Source organism: Zalophus californianus, chromosome 1, assembly GCF_009762305.2.
Source record: "Zalophus californianus isolate mZalCal1 chromosome 1, mZalCal1.pri.v2, whole genome shotgun sequence".
Taxonomy (NCBI): domain Eukaryota; kingdom Metazoa; phylum Chordata; class Mammalia; order Carnivora; family Otariidae; genus Zalophus; species Zalophus californianus.
Genome location: NC_045595.1, coordinates 156,458,710 through 156,474,954, shown reverse-complemented (window position 1 = coordinate 156,474,954; position 16,245 = coordinate 156,458,710). Strand labels below are relative to the sequence as shown.

General features: G+C 37.3%; 1 protein-coding gene across 7 annotated transcripts in view; it reads right to left on the bottom strand.

Annotated features, from left to right (window-relative positions):
• LOC113916432 overlaps window positions 1-16,245 on the bottom strand; it is a 729,899-nt gene that overhangs the window by 386,830 nt on the left and 326,824 nt on the right. For 2 of the 7 annotated variants that reach the window (XR_004819962.1, XR_003517939.1), the window contains one exon: window positions 2,399-3,781. The exons of the other annotated variants lie outside the window; for them this stretch is intronic. The gene's annotated coding sequence lies outside the window, so the exon portion shown is untranslated. Of the gene's footprint in view, window positions 1-2,398; window positions 3,782-16,245 lie in introns of those variants that run through there. 7 annotated transcript variants of the gene reach the window in all.

Below are 16,245 nucleotides of genomic sequence, written 5' to 3'. Positions count from 1 at the left end.
ATAACCCAATTATATCATTAAATAGAAGAATTACAGTTTAATTTAATCTATTTTCTATTTTAAACAATTCACAAATCAATTTAACTATTTGTTTTATTTTTTCATTGGGGAAATTTTAGCTTAGATAATGATGTTCAAATAGGGAGCGAAAATGTTGAAAAGGAAGGTGAGGGATATTTTTTATGTGGGTATTACCTTTTCTTTCTACTGATTTCTGCTATAGAAATGCCTTCTGCAGAGCATTACTACTTCTGGTGGGTAGGAAAGAATGCTCTCCAAACTGAGATGGTAGTAAAATGAATAAATTCACATCAATGGGAAAAGAAATGAGAAGGGGATGAGCAAAGAGAGAATGTTACAGCATTAAAAAAAGTGGTTTTGGCCTTTACTCAAAATAATGCTTACTTAAGCTTTCTCCTCTGAAGAAGAGTAATTGAAAAGAGAAAGGGGAAGGAAAGAAGGAAGGAAGGAAGGAAGGAAGGAAGGAAGGAAGGAAGGAAGGAAGGAAGGAAGGAAGAGACGGAGGAGGGAGGGAAGGAGGGAAAGAGGGAGAGAAGGAAGGGAAAATGATCAAGTGATTGAGCATAAAGCAAGAAAGTAAGAAGATGCGAAAGTGGGAAAGAAGGAAAGAAAGAGAGAGAAAGTCACTAATAGAGGTACTCATTCATCCCTTTCTTAGTTGCTGGCCCTCTAATCTTCCTTCCTTCCTTCCTTCCTCACGGATCCAAATGTTTGGAACACAACTGGGATAGTTGAAAAGGCAATGGGGGAAGAAAATTTCTCCTTTCAATTAATGTTCACTTAGGTATAAAATTTGTAATACAGTAGGTCAAGTGTTTTTAAGTTCATGTGCTCCTTTGAGAATAAAAAGTTATGAACCTTTCCAAGGGAGAAAGAAAGGGTACGTTTATTTATAAATGCATATAAAGTATACATACACATATTCATATACATATATGTAAAGTATATTTGCATATATTTTCAAAGGGTTCATATAAACTCTGAACTGATCCCTACAATCCAACCATCCATTAGTTCAATGTAAAGAACCACTGGCTCTAGAATTAGGACCAAGCCAAAATACATAGGTGAGGATAGGGACATGGAGAAATGGGAAATAAAACCAACCAACACACACATAAAAAAGGTGCCAACTTTTTGTCCCCAAATCAACTCTTAAGCTTCTATCTTCATTATTTTTGGAACTTAGAACACAGAAAATTATGACTTCACTAATGAACTATTTAACAAAAATAAAGAAAAGCATAAAGCAAGATATATAATATTATAGTGATTTTGCATGTTTTTAATCATTAATTTTACATTCCTCCCTATTAATTGCTTTTGGTAATGCACTGACATGTAATACTGTCCTGATTTTGAACATTAGCTCTCATATATACAATAGCATTGAAAACCAGGGCTACTTAATATTGTGAATAGGAACTCACCAGACATACAAGAAATGACATGAAGATTTAGCAATGAAAATTAAAAAAAAGAATAATAAACTAATTTCAACATATTAATTAGACTGTATATATTTGAAGACAAAGACCATGCAAAACTGTAATGAGAGTTGTTGATACTTGTTTAAAACATAATAATTTTCATACTATTTCATAATCTTTAAATGCCTTAGGGTATCTTCAGCTCATCTGATTTGGGTATCAACACTGGAAAGTAAGTAGGAGTGATATTTTGATTTTATAAATGATAAAACAGAGGCTATAAATGATTAAATAACATGTTTAGTATCACATATGTAACATGTGGAAAAGCTAAGACTAGAACCCCAGTATTTTGATTTTTCTACTATCCTATACTTCACTCAAATATGTCCATTACACATAACTCACTTAGGCACCCATGTTGTCTTACTCTGAAAATAAGGAAAATGCTATATACCCTCAAATGAGTTCATATCGATGCCATTTATTTCCCACACCAGGATTTGTTGGATGCAATAGAATGAAACAGAAAGTATATTAGCTATTTTAGAGGTGCACATAGATATATTTAAATGTATACTGAATATGTTATGTAAACTCTACAGTGGATACATGTCTATGTGTTTGTCCAGGCTTGTGTGTCTGGGAACCAATGTGTATTTAGTTATCCTATTAGAAAACAATACTGTCAAATTAAACTTGCACTTTATTATTAATCTTGCATTCAGTAGTGGCACATGTTGACAAATAATTTACAAATCTGTCTTAAGAGCCCAGATATCAGAACCCACCTGGAGAAAAATTGTGAATTTTTCTTTTTCTTTCTTTCTTTCTTGACGGAGTGTGTGTGTGTGTGTGCATGTGTGAACAGGAAGAGGGGTGGCAGAGGAAGAGGGAGGAGAGAATCTTAAGCAGGCTCCACACTCAGCATGGAGGCAACATGGGACTCGATCTCACGACCCTGAGATCATGACCTGAGCTGAAATCAAGAGTTGGACACTTAACCAACTGAGCTACTCAGGCACCCCCAAAAATATTAAGTGTAGATGAACCTTGTCCCCAGTTATTCTCCCTTACCTTCCTTTGACCTTGTTTCCTTTTGATCTTCTTAGTCCTTTCTTCAAACTTATCAAAAGATTTATTTCTGGTCTCTTTTTCCTGGGGTGCTAGAACCTCCCTCTTTAATTACAGCTGTAAAATGAGGTCCTTATTTAACTGGGATTCCTACCACTATGTCCTTAGCCCACCTTGCCAATCCCTGAATTGAAGTGCTGCCATCTATCTGACTAATTTCACTCTGCCTTGTGTCATGCCTGCACTTACCAGAGCACACTTTTTTAGATATCAGTGAGAGACTTGAGATTTTCCTATTTCCTGGCAAGTTATAACTGCATTTATCTCAGCCCTCCATGTAAAACATCTCTACTAATATTTCAGTAATCCCATTTCCCACTCAATCTTGGCTTACTTCCCTTTCCCAGTTGGGTTACCACTATGGTTCTAGCATGCTTTGTGGAAAATAAAAGGGCGCTCATGAATAAAATCTGTACCACAAGCTCTAGTTTAGCTCAGTTCCTAATGGTCAACTTGGTTTCTTGTGTTCTATTTATCAGATGGAAAAAAAAAACCACTATTGCCAAATTCCATGAGATATATAAGGATCAATATTTAAGCTGTTAGGAGAAAATGTACTAACAGATTTTGTAAGTGTTCATACTGAGACTTTTCCTCTACTTCTAGAGCAAAAAAAGAATACTCAGAGTACTCTAGAAATATATCTAGAAATATATAATAGAGGTGACCCATTCTTCTAAAATTCATCTGTAGTAGGCAAAATAATTGCACCCCAAAACTATCCACTCTCTAATACCCAGAACTTCTAGTACATGGCAAAACATTACACTACATGGAAATGGGGACATTGCAGATATAATTAAGATTGTGGACCTTAAAATAGGGAGAATATCCTAGGTTACCCAGATAGGTCCAATCTAATTACCTTAAAAGCAGAGAACATTTTCTGGCTGGAATTTGGGGAAAAAAAGGGGGGGAGGGGAAAGCCGGAGAAATTCCAAGTGTGATTCAAGGCACTCTTGCTGGCATTGAGATGTAGGGACCTGTGTGCAAGAAGCAAAGGATGTCCTCCTGCTGACAGCCATAAAGAGATGGGGATCATAGTCCTACTACCACAAGGAACTGAATGAGCTTGGAAGCAGATTCTTCCCAGAGCATCTACTTAAGAAGCCAGCCATCTGACACCTTAATTTTCATCTCATGGAATCTGGAGCAGAGGAATCTGTTGAGCCAACCCAAACTTCTGGTCTTCAGAACTGTGAAATAATAAATTTGTGCCATTATTAGCTGCTAAATTTGAGGTCATTTGTTATAGCAGCAATAGAAAAGAAATATACCATTCCAATTCAATAACCAATAGATACAATAGTTTAAAATTATATGGTAAAGAGTTGGAACAGGAACCACTATTACAAACACCATAGGTTCTTGGTATACTACGAACACATTCTTTTCTCAATTTTCTTTTTTATAGTCACATCCTTAGAGAAAGTGAAATAACAAAGGACTGAAGAACAAAGATCATGAAGTGTGTATATCTACTTAGTGCCAAATGTCCTCACCAAGACGCTTCACAAATATGCCTTTTCCTCACAGGCAAGAACATTATCCCAATAATGCTACATTACTCATACCAACTAAATCCATAGTTTTAAAAAGTGAAAATAAATCTTAGAATAGTCAAGGGTTTATAAAGACAAGATGATAATGGTCATTTAAGAAACAATGAAAAGAAGGTAAAGAAAATCCAAGCAAATGTCCAAAATGAATGTCCAAAATTCACAGACTATATGTATACTAGGGTGTGCTACATGAGTTGTCTTATAACCATACATTTAAAGGAAATCAGGTTCAAAATTACAATTCTGTATTTTTATATGGCATCACCAGAGCTATTTTTCAAAGTACCTTCCAAAATTATTTTTCTTTCTTAATCACATTTTTTTTCTAAAGCCAGATTGTGGCCTCAACAGAACAGAACAATATTAGAAGAAAGGCAATAATTGCTGGGGGGTGGGGAGGAGCGAGATGTCAGAGAAGTAGCAGACCTAAATTCCATCTAGTCCCAGGAATTCAGCTAGATAGGGATCAAACCATTCTGAACATGTATGAACTCAACAGGAGATCGAAGAAAAGAATAGCAACAACTCTCTGAACAGAAAAGCGACCACTTTCTGGAAGGTAGGACGAGCAGAGAGATGAATCCGAGGTGATATTCGGGAGGATAGATGGTGGGGGAGGGGGCCTCCATCAGCCGCTACCAGCAAGTGATAGAGCAGTGGAGCACAAACTCAGAAATTTTAGAAGTCTGCTCTGCTGAGGGACGTTGCACCAGTGGCTAAGCAAGGGGTAGAACCCTCACTGGGACAGTGTGGTCTCAGGACCCTCAGGGTCGCAGAAAGACCAGGGGTGCCCGAGTGTAGCAGACCTCCCAGGTATCAGAGCGGGGAAGCTGGCTGCAGAGATGGAGCTGAGGAGTGGGCTCTCAGCTCAGGGTTGCCATAAACTGTGATCCGCAGCACATTGGGCCACTGCTCTTCCAGCAGGGACCCAGCAAGCAGCAGATCTGGGGAGACTCCCCTTCCTCCCCCAGGAGGAGCAGTGCAGGAGCACGCTGCCGGGATCTGCTGGGTTTGGAGACACCAAATGGGGTCATGTGCCAGAGATAGAAATGCTCGGTCACAGGCCAGATGAGCACAGAGTGAGGTCGGAGACCGGGGAGCCAGGAGTGATTGACTGCTTTTCTCTGGGGGCACACTGAGGAGTGGGGCCCCAAGTTCTCGGTTCCTTTGGGACAGGGATTGGGAGGCCGCCATTTTCACTCTTGTCCTCCAAAGATGTACAGAAAGCGTGCAGGGAACAAAAGCTCCCGAGAGTAAAACTGAGCAGCTTACTTAGCCAGGACCAGCAAGGGCAGGGCAATTCCACCTCCAGCAAAGACATTTGAGAACCACTGCAACAGGCCCTTCCCCCAGAAGATCATCAAGAACAGCCAGCCAAGACCAAGTTTACCGATCAACGAGAACGGCAGAACTCCAGTGCTAGGGGAATACTGCACATAGAATTCATGTTTTTTTCCCCATGATTCTTTAGTCTTTCAAAGTTAATTAATTTTTTAACTTTCTTTTTTTTTTTTTGAATAGGTCAACCAGGAAATTAAAGAAGAATTAAAAAAATTTCATGGAAACCAATGAAAATGAAAACACAACTGTTCAAAATCTTTGGGATGCAGCAAAGGCGGTCCTAAGAGGAGAGTACATAGCAATACAAGTCTTTCTCAAGAAACAAGAAAGGTCTCAAATACACAACCTAACCCTACACCTAAAGGAGCTGGAGAAAGAACAGCAAATAAAGCCTAAACCCAGCAGGAGAAGAGAAATAATAAAGATCAGAGCAGAAATCAATGAAATAGAAACCAAAAGAACAGTAGAAGAGATCAACAAAACTAGGAGCTGGTTCTTTGAAAGAATTAACAAGATTGATAACCCCCTGGCCAGACTTACCAGAAAGAAAAGAGAAACGGCCCAAATAAATAAAATCATGAATGAAAGAGGAGAGATCACAACCAACACCAAAGAAATACAAACAATTACAAGAACATATTATGAGCAACTATATGCCAGCAAATTAGGTAATCTGGAAGAAATGGATGCATTCCTAGAGATGTATGAACTACCAAAACTGAACCAGGACGAAACAGAAAACCTGAACAGACCTATAACCACTAAGGAAATTAAAACAGTCATCAAAAATCTCCCAACAAACAAAAGCCCAGGGCCAGATGGCTTCCCAGGGTAATTCTACCAAACATTTAAAGAAGAATTAATACCTATTCCTCTGAAACTGTTCCAAAAAATAGAAATGGAAGGAAAACTTCCAAATGCATTTTATGAGGCCACCATTACCTTGATCCCAAAACCAGACAAAGACCCCATCAAAAAGGAGAATTGCAGACCAATATCCCTGATGAACATGCATGCAAAAACTCTCACCAAAATACTAGCCAATAGGATCCAACAGTACATTAAAAGTACATTAATTCACCATGACCAACTGGGATTTAGTCCTGGGCTGCAAGGCTGATTCAACATCTGCAAGTCAATCAGTGTGATACAATAAATTAATAAAAGAAAGAACAAGAACCATATGATCCTCTCAATAGATGCAGAAAAAGCACTTGACAAAGTACAGCATCCTTTCATGATTAAAACTCTTCAGAGTATCGAGATAGAGGGTACATACCTCAATATCATAAAAGCCATCTATGAAAAACCGACAGCGAATATCATTCTCAATGGCGAAAAACTGAGAGCTTTTCCCCTAAGGTCCGGAACACGGCAGGGATGTCCACTATTACTGCTATTCAACATAGTACTAGAAGTCCTAGCCACAGCAATCAGACAACAAAAAGAAATAAAAGGCATCCAAATCAGCAAAGAAGAAGTCAAACTCTCACTCTTTGCAGATGATATGATACTTTATGTGGAAAACCCAAAAGACTCCACCCCAAAACTGCTAGAACTCATACAGGAATTCAGTAAAGTGGCAGGATATAAAATCAACGCACAGAAATCAGTGGCATTCCTATACACCAACAACAAGACAGAAGAAAGAGAAATTAAGGAGTCGATCCCATTTACAATTGCACCCAAAACCATAAGATACCTAGGAATAAATCTAACCAAAGAGGCAAAGAATCTGTACTCAGAAAACTATAAAATACTCATGAAAGAAATTGAGGAAGACACAAAGAAATGGAAAACGTTCCATGCTCATGGACTGGAAGAAAAAATATTCTGAAGATGTCAATGCTACCTAGAGCACTCTACACATTTAATGCAATCCCTATCAAAATACCATCAACTTTTTTCAAAGAAATGGAACAAATTACCCTAAAATTCGTATGGAACCATAAAGGACCCCAAATAGCCAGAGGAATGCTGAAAAAGCAAAGCAAAGCTGGTGGCATCACAATCCCGGACTTCGAGCCCTATTACAAAGCTGTCATCATCAAGACAGTATGGTACTGGCACAAAAACAGACACATCGATCAATGGAACAGAATAGAGAGCCCAGAGATGGACCCTCAGCTCTATGGTCAACTAATCTTTGACAAAGCAGGAAAGAATGTCCAATGGAAAAAGACAGTCTCTTCAACAAATGGTGTTGAGAAAACTGGACAGCCACATGCAGAAGAATGAAACTGGGCCACTTCCTTACACCACACACAAAAATAGACTCCAAATGATTGAAAGACCTAAATGTGAGACAGGAGTCCATCAAAATCCTAGAGGAGAACACAGGCAGCAACTTCTTCTGCCTCAGCCGCAGCAACTTCTTCCTAGAAACATCGCCAAAGGCAAGGGAAGCAAGGGCAAAAATGAACTATTGGGACTTCATCAAGATAAAAAGCTTTTGCACAGCAAAAGAAACAATCAACAAAACCAAAAGACAACCGACAGAATAGGAGAAGATATTTGCAAATGACATATCAGATAAAGGGCTAGTATCCAAAATCTATAAAGAACTTATCAAACTCAACACCCAAAGAACAAATGATCCAATCAAGAAATGGGCAGAAGACATGAACAGACATTTTTCCAAAGAAGACATCCAAATGGCCAACAGACACATGAAAAAGTGCTCAACATCACTCAGCATCAGGGAAATCCAAATCAAAACCTCAACGAGATACCACCTCACACCAGTCCGAATGGCTAAAATTAACAAGTCAGGAAACGAAAATGTTGGTGGGAATGCAGAAAAAGGGGAACCCTCCTACACTGTTGGTGGGAATGCAAGCTGGTGCAGCCACTCTGGAAAACAGTATGGAGGTTCCTCAAACAGTTGAAAACAGAGCTACCATATGACCCAGCAATTTCACTACTGGGTATTTACCCCAAAGATACAAATGTAGGGATCCGAAGGGGTATGTGCACCCCAATGTTTATAGCAGCAATGTCCACAATAGCCAAGCTATGGAAAGAGCCAAGATGTCCATCGAGAGATGAATGGATAAAGAAATTGTGGTATATATATACAATGGAATATTATGCAGCCATCAAAAGGAATGAAATCTTGCCATTTGCAACAACGTGGATGGAAGTGGAGGGTGGTATGCTGAGTGAAATAACTCAATCAGAGAAAGACATGTATCATATGACCTCACTGATATGAGGAATTCTTAATCTCAGGAAACAAACTGAGGGTTGCCGGAGTGGGGAAGTTGGGAGGGATGGGGTGGCTGGGTGATAGACACTGGGGAGGGTATGCGCTATGGTGACTGCTGTGAATTGTGTAAGACTGTTGAATCACAGACCTGTACCTCTGAAACAAATAATACATATGTTAAAAAAAAAAAGAAGACGAAGAAGAAGATAGCAGGAAGGGAAAAATGAGGGGGGTGGAAATCGGAGGGGGAGATGAACCATGAGAGACTATGGACTCTGAGAAACAAACTGAGGTTGCTAGATTGGTGGGGGGTGGGGGGTGGGTTAGCCTGGTGACAGGTATTAAAGAGGGCACGTACTGCATGGAGCACTGGTTGTTATACACAAACAATCATGGAACAGTACATCAAAAACTAATTGATGTAATGTATGGTGATTAACATAACATAATAAAAAATAAATATATAAAGTTGTTTGTAAAACAAACAAACAAAAAAGAAAGGCAGTAATTTCCAATGACTTTTTTTTAGCATGGTAGGTTTAGAAAATGACTTTGGAAGATTTACTCAAGGTCATAACCTAAAACTCTTTTAGGTATAACAACAGGCTGAAAATGGATACTTTTATAATCAACTAGAAATGATTCTCATGGTAAAGGGTAAATTCTCAGCAGGTTGTACGTATCCTACTTTATAATTATAACACAGTATGAAATAATACAAAAGAAAATAGGACAAAAACAAATATAGTGATTAAAAATTCTTATAGAAACAGGATAAATGCAGTTGTTTTTTTCTGTAGAGACAGAAAATATACTAAAAATTACTAACAACACACTGTGCAGCTTTCCCTTTGTATTCCATGGGCCACAACAGGAAGCACAGTTATATTGATGTGGTTAAGAGCAATGCAGGATGGAGAAGGCCAGTGGAGGGAAAAAACACACCTCCCTCCACTTGTGAACACTATGTTCTGCTTCCTGCACACCTGCGAAAACTTATTAAAAACTTTGGTCATTTTATAAGGAAATATCATAATTTTGAGGGACTTTTGAGGCTCACATACAGCAAATTAATCCCCATTTTATGTCTGTCCCAATTTAATATTTCTAAAGGTGATGGGTAATAAATCCTGCCAACTCTCTTTTTTTTAGGGCTATTCAGATACTAAATAAACCAGGAACTTTTTAAAATCCAATCTCACAAAAATCTGCTTTGCTTAACCTTCTCTCCTCCTTTAAAAAATAAGAAAGGCAGGATGTTCTTTTTTTGTTAATTAATTCACTTTAGACAATTCCTTAAATTTTCATTTTAATAAATTTTTGTGTGGGTGCATTAATTACTTTCAAAGATGCTTTACAACTGTTACCTATTAAAAGCCTTTGTTAGTGAATGAAAAAAAAATAGAAAAAATTTCCAGCATGCTCCCTCCCTTCTCCATTCTGAGCAGGTCCTTGCTATCAACTGCTGGAGTATGCTCGCTTTGCACCTAGAGCTATAATTATTTTGCTTTAATTTTACAAAACCTTTTGTTCCATTCCCACGAGCCCACCTGATCCTTATATTACACTCGCTCTATTAAAACACTCATGCAGAACAAAGCATGGCTGTACTGATTCATAAGTAACTTTTTTTCCTCAGTAAAATGCCACTGGCTAGGGTTTGGGACATAGTCCTGGGCTTCACCCTCCTCTGCCAGTTTTCATGTATTAGAGCAAAAAAAAATGTTGTTTCAGAGTGTTGTATTCTTCGCCAACATCCTTCTTTGCCCGCTGGTTTTGGTCTGCATTTTAAAAACTATTTTGTTATACTTCATTTTACTCTGCAGCAATAGAAGTGATACAATGTTGAGGATTTCTTTTATTCATATGGTTAAATTCTTTTTAAAATCACTTGCTTTTCCTTCTTTAATTTTCCTTCTCTCTCCTTACTCCACCCCTTTCCTTGAGATCTTGCAACACATGTTGGGTTTTGGCAGAAAAAAAATTGCAGTGACTCATCAAGAGAATTGCTTGTTTGCTCTGAGGAGCACCCTGAGGACCCTCTGGGCTGCACACGGAGCCCTTTGATCCTAGGAAATTTATTTCTTCCAGATGTTTTCCCCACAGCCACCTTTCTGCAATGTCCCTCTTCATTAATGTAGCATAAGAATAAACACTCAAGACCCACTGCTACAGTATACAGTTTTCCTGAATGGAGTGTGACAGGGTATTGACATTTGATTGAGCTGTTGGGATGTCCTTGCCTTAGGCACAATGATGGAGGAAGGTTAACACTGAGGAAGGCAGACTGGGTCTCCTTAGGCAAGTGTCCTTAGAATTAAGATGGAAATTATGTGAACCGTGTCAAAGAAAATATACAAATCTGCAGACCACTGCTCACGGGCCTAGTCTTACCTAATCCTATAAAGTATTAATACTTGGATCTGTCATATTACTTGTCCAGTTGTTCTATCTGAAGTAGTAAGTATAAAGAGTGGCCAGGAAAGTAAAGTCTTTGGACATCTCTTGTATTTTCTTGGCCTGGCTAAGGATGCTAGTAGACATGAGAAGGGAGAAAGGCAGGAAATGGAAGGTAGGTGCACAGGTAAAAATGATGTGCTGGACTGAATAATGCCCCTTCCCCACAATGGTGTCCATATCCTCATCCCTGAAACCTGTGAGCATTACCTTATATGGAAAAAAAAAAAAAGGACTTTATAGATATAATTAAGTTAAGGATTTTGAGCTGGAGAAATTATCTAGATGGGCCCTAAATGTTATCACATGTAACCTTACAAGATGGAGATTTCACACAGACATGGGAGGACAACTCAGTGTGAGCATGGAGGCAGAGACTGAAGTGATGCAGCCACAAGCCAAGAAATGTTGTCAGTCATCAGAAGCTGCAAAAAGAAAGAACGTGCATTTTCCCCCAGAGCCTCCAGAAGAAATACATCTTGATTTGAGCCCAACAATACTAATTTTGGACTTCTGGCCTCCAGAATTTGAGAGAATAAATTTCTGATGTTTTAAGTCACCAACATTGTCATAATTTGTTCAAATAGCCATGGGGAAACGAAAACAGAGGGTAACTTCAAGACCCCACTGTTGGGCACATTCCTGAAATCACCAAAGTCTTGGGTTCAAGGAGGAGTGGAAAATAGGGTCCCAAGACTTTAAGTCAAAATTCTTTATAGGGATGCTAGAGTTCTTAAGACAACTCTTGATCTACAGCAAGTCATAAGTGAAAGTAAATAGGGCAAAAAGAGTACATGGGGGCATTTAACAGATTGTATGGATTGTGAATGTAAATGCTCCAATTTTCTAATACATATTTGCATATTTTATGAAGAAGGACAAGTCTATCATATTTTCCCTTTAAAATAAATGTTTATATATAATGTATTACCAGTCATTTTTCTCCCTAAATTGCCAGTACAGTGAATTTCAGTGACCCTTGCTTTGGCATGCATATACTATATTTGGCACATATATACTATACTATCAAAATGAACATCCTCTGTCAGCACTTGAGGTAACTTTCCTTTAGCTATTCAAAAGACAATAGATTTTTAAAGATTAACCCAGATCATTTGGTGCCTAAACCCAAGAATTTTTAAATATATGTATTAAAATAATAACTTAAATCTCGAAAAGTTCAATAGCAAAATGATTGTTGTGTGACCAAATCACCCAGTTTATCACTTTTTCTAGATCATCAGAAAAAATCTGTAGAAGCTGCATCATTAAAAAAGACAAGGAAGACGCCTCAGTTCTGGTGATTCTTTCAGCTATTGGGTTTTTCAACAACCAAATCATTAATCTTCATAATCAACATGACGTCTGTAGACCACTGATACAGATGAAGAAATAAAGTTCTGGAGGGCCTGAAGAGATTCTAGATCAATCAGCAAATGAGCAGAACTGAGAAAATTAAATAGAAATGCTGACTCTGTTCTCTAATACCTTTAAAAAGCAAATAGAGATTGAGTTCCCCTTTTGAGGATAACACTCCAAACACTGAATATGTAAAAGATTGTCATTATTTATTGCTACTTTCATATAGTTACCACAGAGCATTCATTGGACAATGGGCTTAAAAAGAGAAAGAAATCTAATTTTTAACAAAATAAGCAAATGATAATCTGATGATTAATACAACTATTGCACTGAAGAAATATATCCCAAGGCATTCAAACTACCAGGAGGCTAAAGAAACCAGTAGTATCCCCATGCACATACATTTGGGGAGGCAACAATAATGAGATTCTCAGTGCATTGCTGTTTTCCATTTGCTACCACTACTAGCTGTGTCCTGACCTGAGGCAGTTCAAGGTCTCAGGACTTCAGAGTTTCGTAATCTGGAGTGAAGTGCAATCAATACAAATTCCACTTTCATACTCCCATGTCTCATTGTTTTATTTGCTTTAACATTACGTACACCTTATCTTTGGAAGAAGAGAATGCATATCTTTGTTTTGAGTATAGTGCAGGTTTTCACAGTACCATATAACCACAATTGCTCTTCACTCACTTATTAAACCTCTGACAACACAGAAGGCAATTGTTAACATTCTCATTTATCAGCACCCCGCCTGTTTCTATACGATCCTAAAGAGCAGGCAATATATATATATTTTTTAAAATTTTAACTATTTCCCCTTAGCTCTACAATATCTAGTAAGTTCTTAAGGAGTAACTACTTGGCATATAACTCAAGGCACAGGTGTATGGATGGCCAAGATCAGTTGGGATTGGCCAATTTGGTTTTGCAAACTTTGTGATAAAACACTGAGGGCTGAAGAGATCAAACATGTAAGGATTTTTAAAAATCCTAATACAAAAGTACCTTAACTCCCTTAGCATTTATTATAATCCTGAAAGCTAATAATCTGTACTGCTCCATAACAAATATACTGTGCCATAACAAATACAGGAGGATGGGTTTAGTGTGATAGTTTGCTACAGTGGGGAAATGGTTGAGATGAATCGGGCTTTAAAAATCAAGAATCAAGGACATTTAGGAAGATATAAGATGCACTTGGGTAACTTTTAAAAGGACAAGGACTCGTCTCTAGTATTTTAGTCATCATGTTCCTGGGACCTGAATTACTCAAAGTCCCAGATTATCAGTTACTTAGTATAAATTTTCCAATAAACACCCCTTGATTCTGTACTTAGATCTTCAAATTGGGTAGATTTATACAGCCCCTTGTACACAGGCAAATTACATACATACACAAAATAGTAAAGCTAATATGTTTTTCTTTGAAGCTGTTTAGTGAATTTAAAAAAATCCATAATGAAGAAAATCAGACTTTAAATTCTGGATAAAAATGTTCTACATCAATGACTGTCATGATGTGTCTTGGTTATAGATTAATGTATTTTTTTCCTTAATAAAATGGGATCTTCATCAAATATACAGATAGATCAGTCTTCCCATAGGGAACTTTAAGATCATCTAATCCAATGCCTCATTTTACAGATGAAGAAACAATATGTGAGTGTTTTAATAAATCCTATTTGAAGATTTGCATTGAGACAAAATGGCTGTTACATGAATAGAAAAGCAGAAAAAGACTTAACAGTAGAAGGTTAATGAAGGAGAGAGGAAAAAGAAAAGAGAAGGGGTTTTTCATGGAGTAGAGTACTAAGCAGAGAGTCATTCTTTAATATGCATCCAGGTCTTTGCTGGAGACTGGCTTATATATTACAAAGATGGTAGCATCCATTTTTTTAAAAGAATTGCTTAGATTATTAACATATAAACAGTGTAGACAGGTTTATCTCTTGGAATCACATGACTCCTCAAAAATAAGCAAGCATGATCCATATTTCTAACATCGTAACTCTTGATTCATTTATACTGTATATCACCACTCACTTCCCCAGCACATGCAAACTGAAGGGAAACACAAAGACGATGTTCAAAATCTATTTTAAAATAAAGATTATCCCATAAAAACAGAGAAAGGTGAATACTTTTTAGTGTTGTATAAGGATAAATTTTAATTTGGATACTTGCTACTGAGGAGTATGTAAACTTGTTAAAAGTGTAAACTCTGGAATCGGACTTCCTGGGACTGAATTTTGGCTTTGTCACCTACTTGATCTTGAGCAAGGAGCAAGTTTATTCCTCTGTGCCTCAGTTTTCTCACCAATAAAATTAGGATAACAGTAGCAACTATTTAAAAGAACTGTAGTGACTCTGGAATCACAGGTCTTTACATATAAATGAACAAGGACTGGCACATACTAATTACTCAATAAATAGCTGTTACTACTAATGTATACAAGGCTGTTAAACATTTTCAGGGGGTAAGAGTATTTTCATTAATAAGACTTGTTAAGTATTCTGTGTTTCAATGTGTTGCCTTACTTAATTTATGCCAATATTCCATCTCAGTATGAATAATGAAATAGTATGAGGAAAAGCCTCAGTTTACTTTGCTTAGATGTGTTTGAGACAGGGATTATCATCCTTTTGAAAGGAATAAGCTAAAAGGCTGCATTTGGTTCTGGCTTAAAGTAACTGAGAGGTGATTCTCAAAAGGCAAAGGACAAAATGAGGGAGCAGGGGAGGCTTAGCAGAATGCATATATCTTCTGATGTTGTGGGAGCATGAGAGAACACTCTCAGAAAAAAGTGAAGGTGCTGACTCTCTGACAAGTGAATGCCCCATTTATATGACCACAGTATCTTATGCATGTCTCAAAGCAATTAACCTTCTACTATGTAATTATCTGTTTACATTTTTTTCTTCGATTATACAGTGATCTGCTTGAGGACAAAAATTGTTCCATTTATTTTTGTTCAATAGTTGCTTAGTAAAATAGTCACTGAATGAATGACTTAACTAGTTAATTAACTAGTTAATACTATAACAGGAGAGCTAAAGCTCTCAGAGATATTCCGACTCAATGGAGGGAAGTGTTGAGGTAGAAGTGACCGGCTGTTATGGATCCCTGACCTCTGTACTAGAGACAAATGCTCTCAGTAAGCATAAAATACATTTGAAGTTTAAACTTCTATAAGTTTTGTAAATTTTTTTAACGATAACTTTCTTTTTTAAAAATTTCACAAGTATTTGAGAATCTACTATGTAGCACTTAACAAGTCATAGGAACTAAGCGCAACGTGTGGTACAAATATAATCAGACTGTCAAACCATGGCAAATGTCTGAAAGTAAGTTCAATAGAAGAGTCCTAGATAACGTGCTGTGGTAGATCAGAGAATAAGTAACTACTTATAGCTAGAAGAATCAAGATACTTTTAGTACGGGGGCTATATTTGAGCTCAATCTTGATAATAATTAATCTAAACGTGTGAAAATAGAGCATTATACTATTGCTCTGGAAACTGAATGATGCACAAATACATGTGAAAATATCTGTGAATGAATGACATAAACATCAAAGGCATTTCCAACTCAAAGTATTAATATATATGAAAAGCTGGCTATTAGCTGATGTATATGTCTCTGTAATGGCAATCAGCCAGTAAATAAAATAATAATAATGCCCCTTAGAAAATTCATCCATTAATGAATACATCCATTCATTCTTT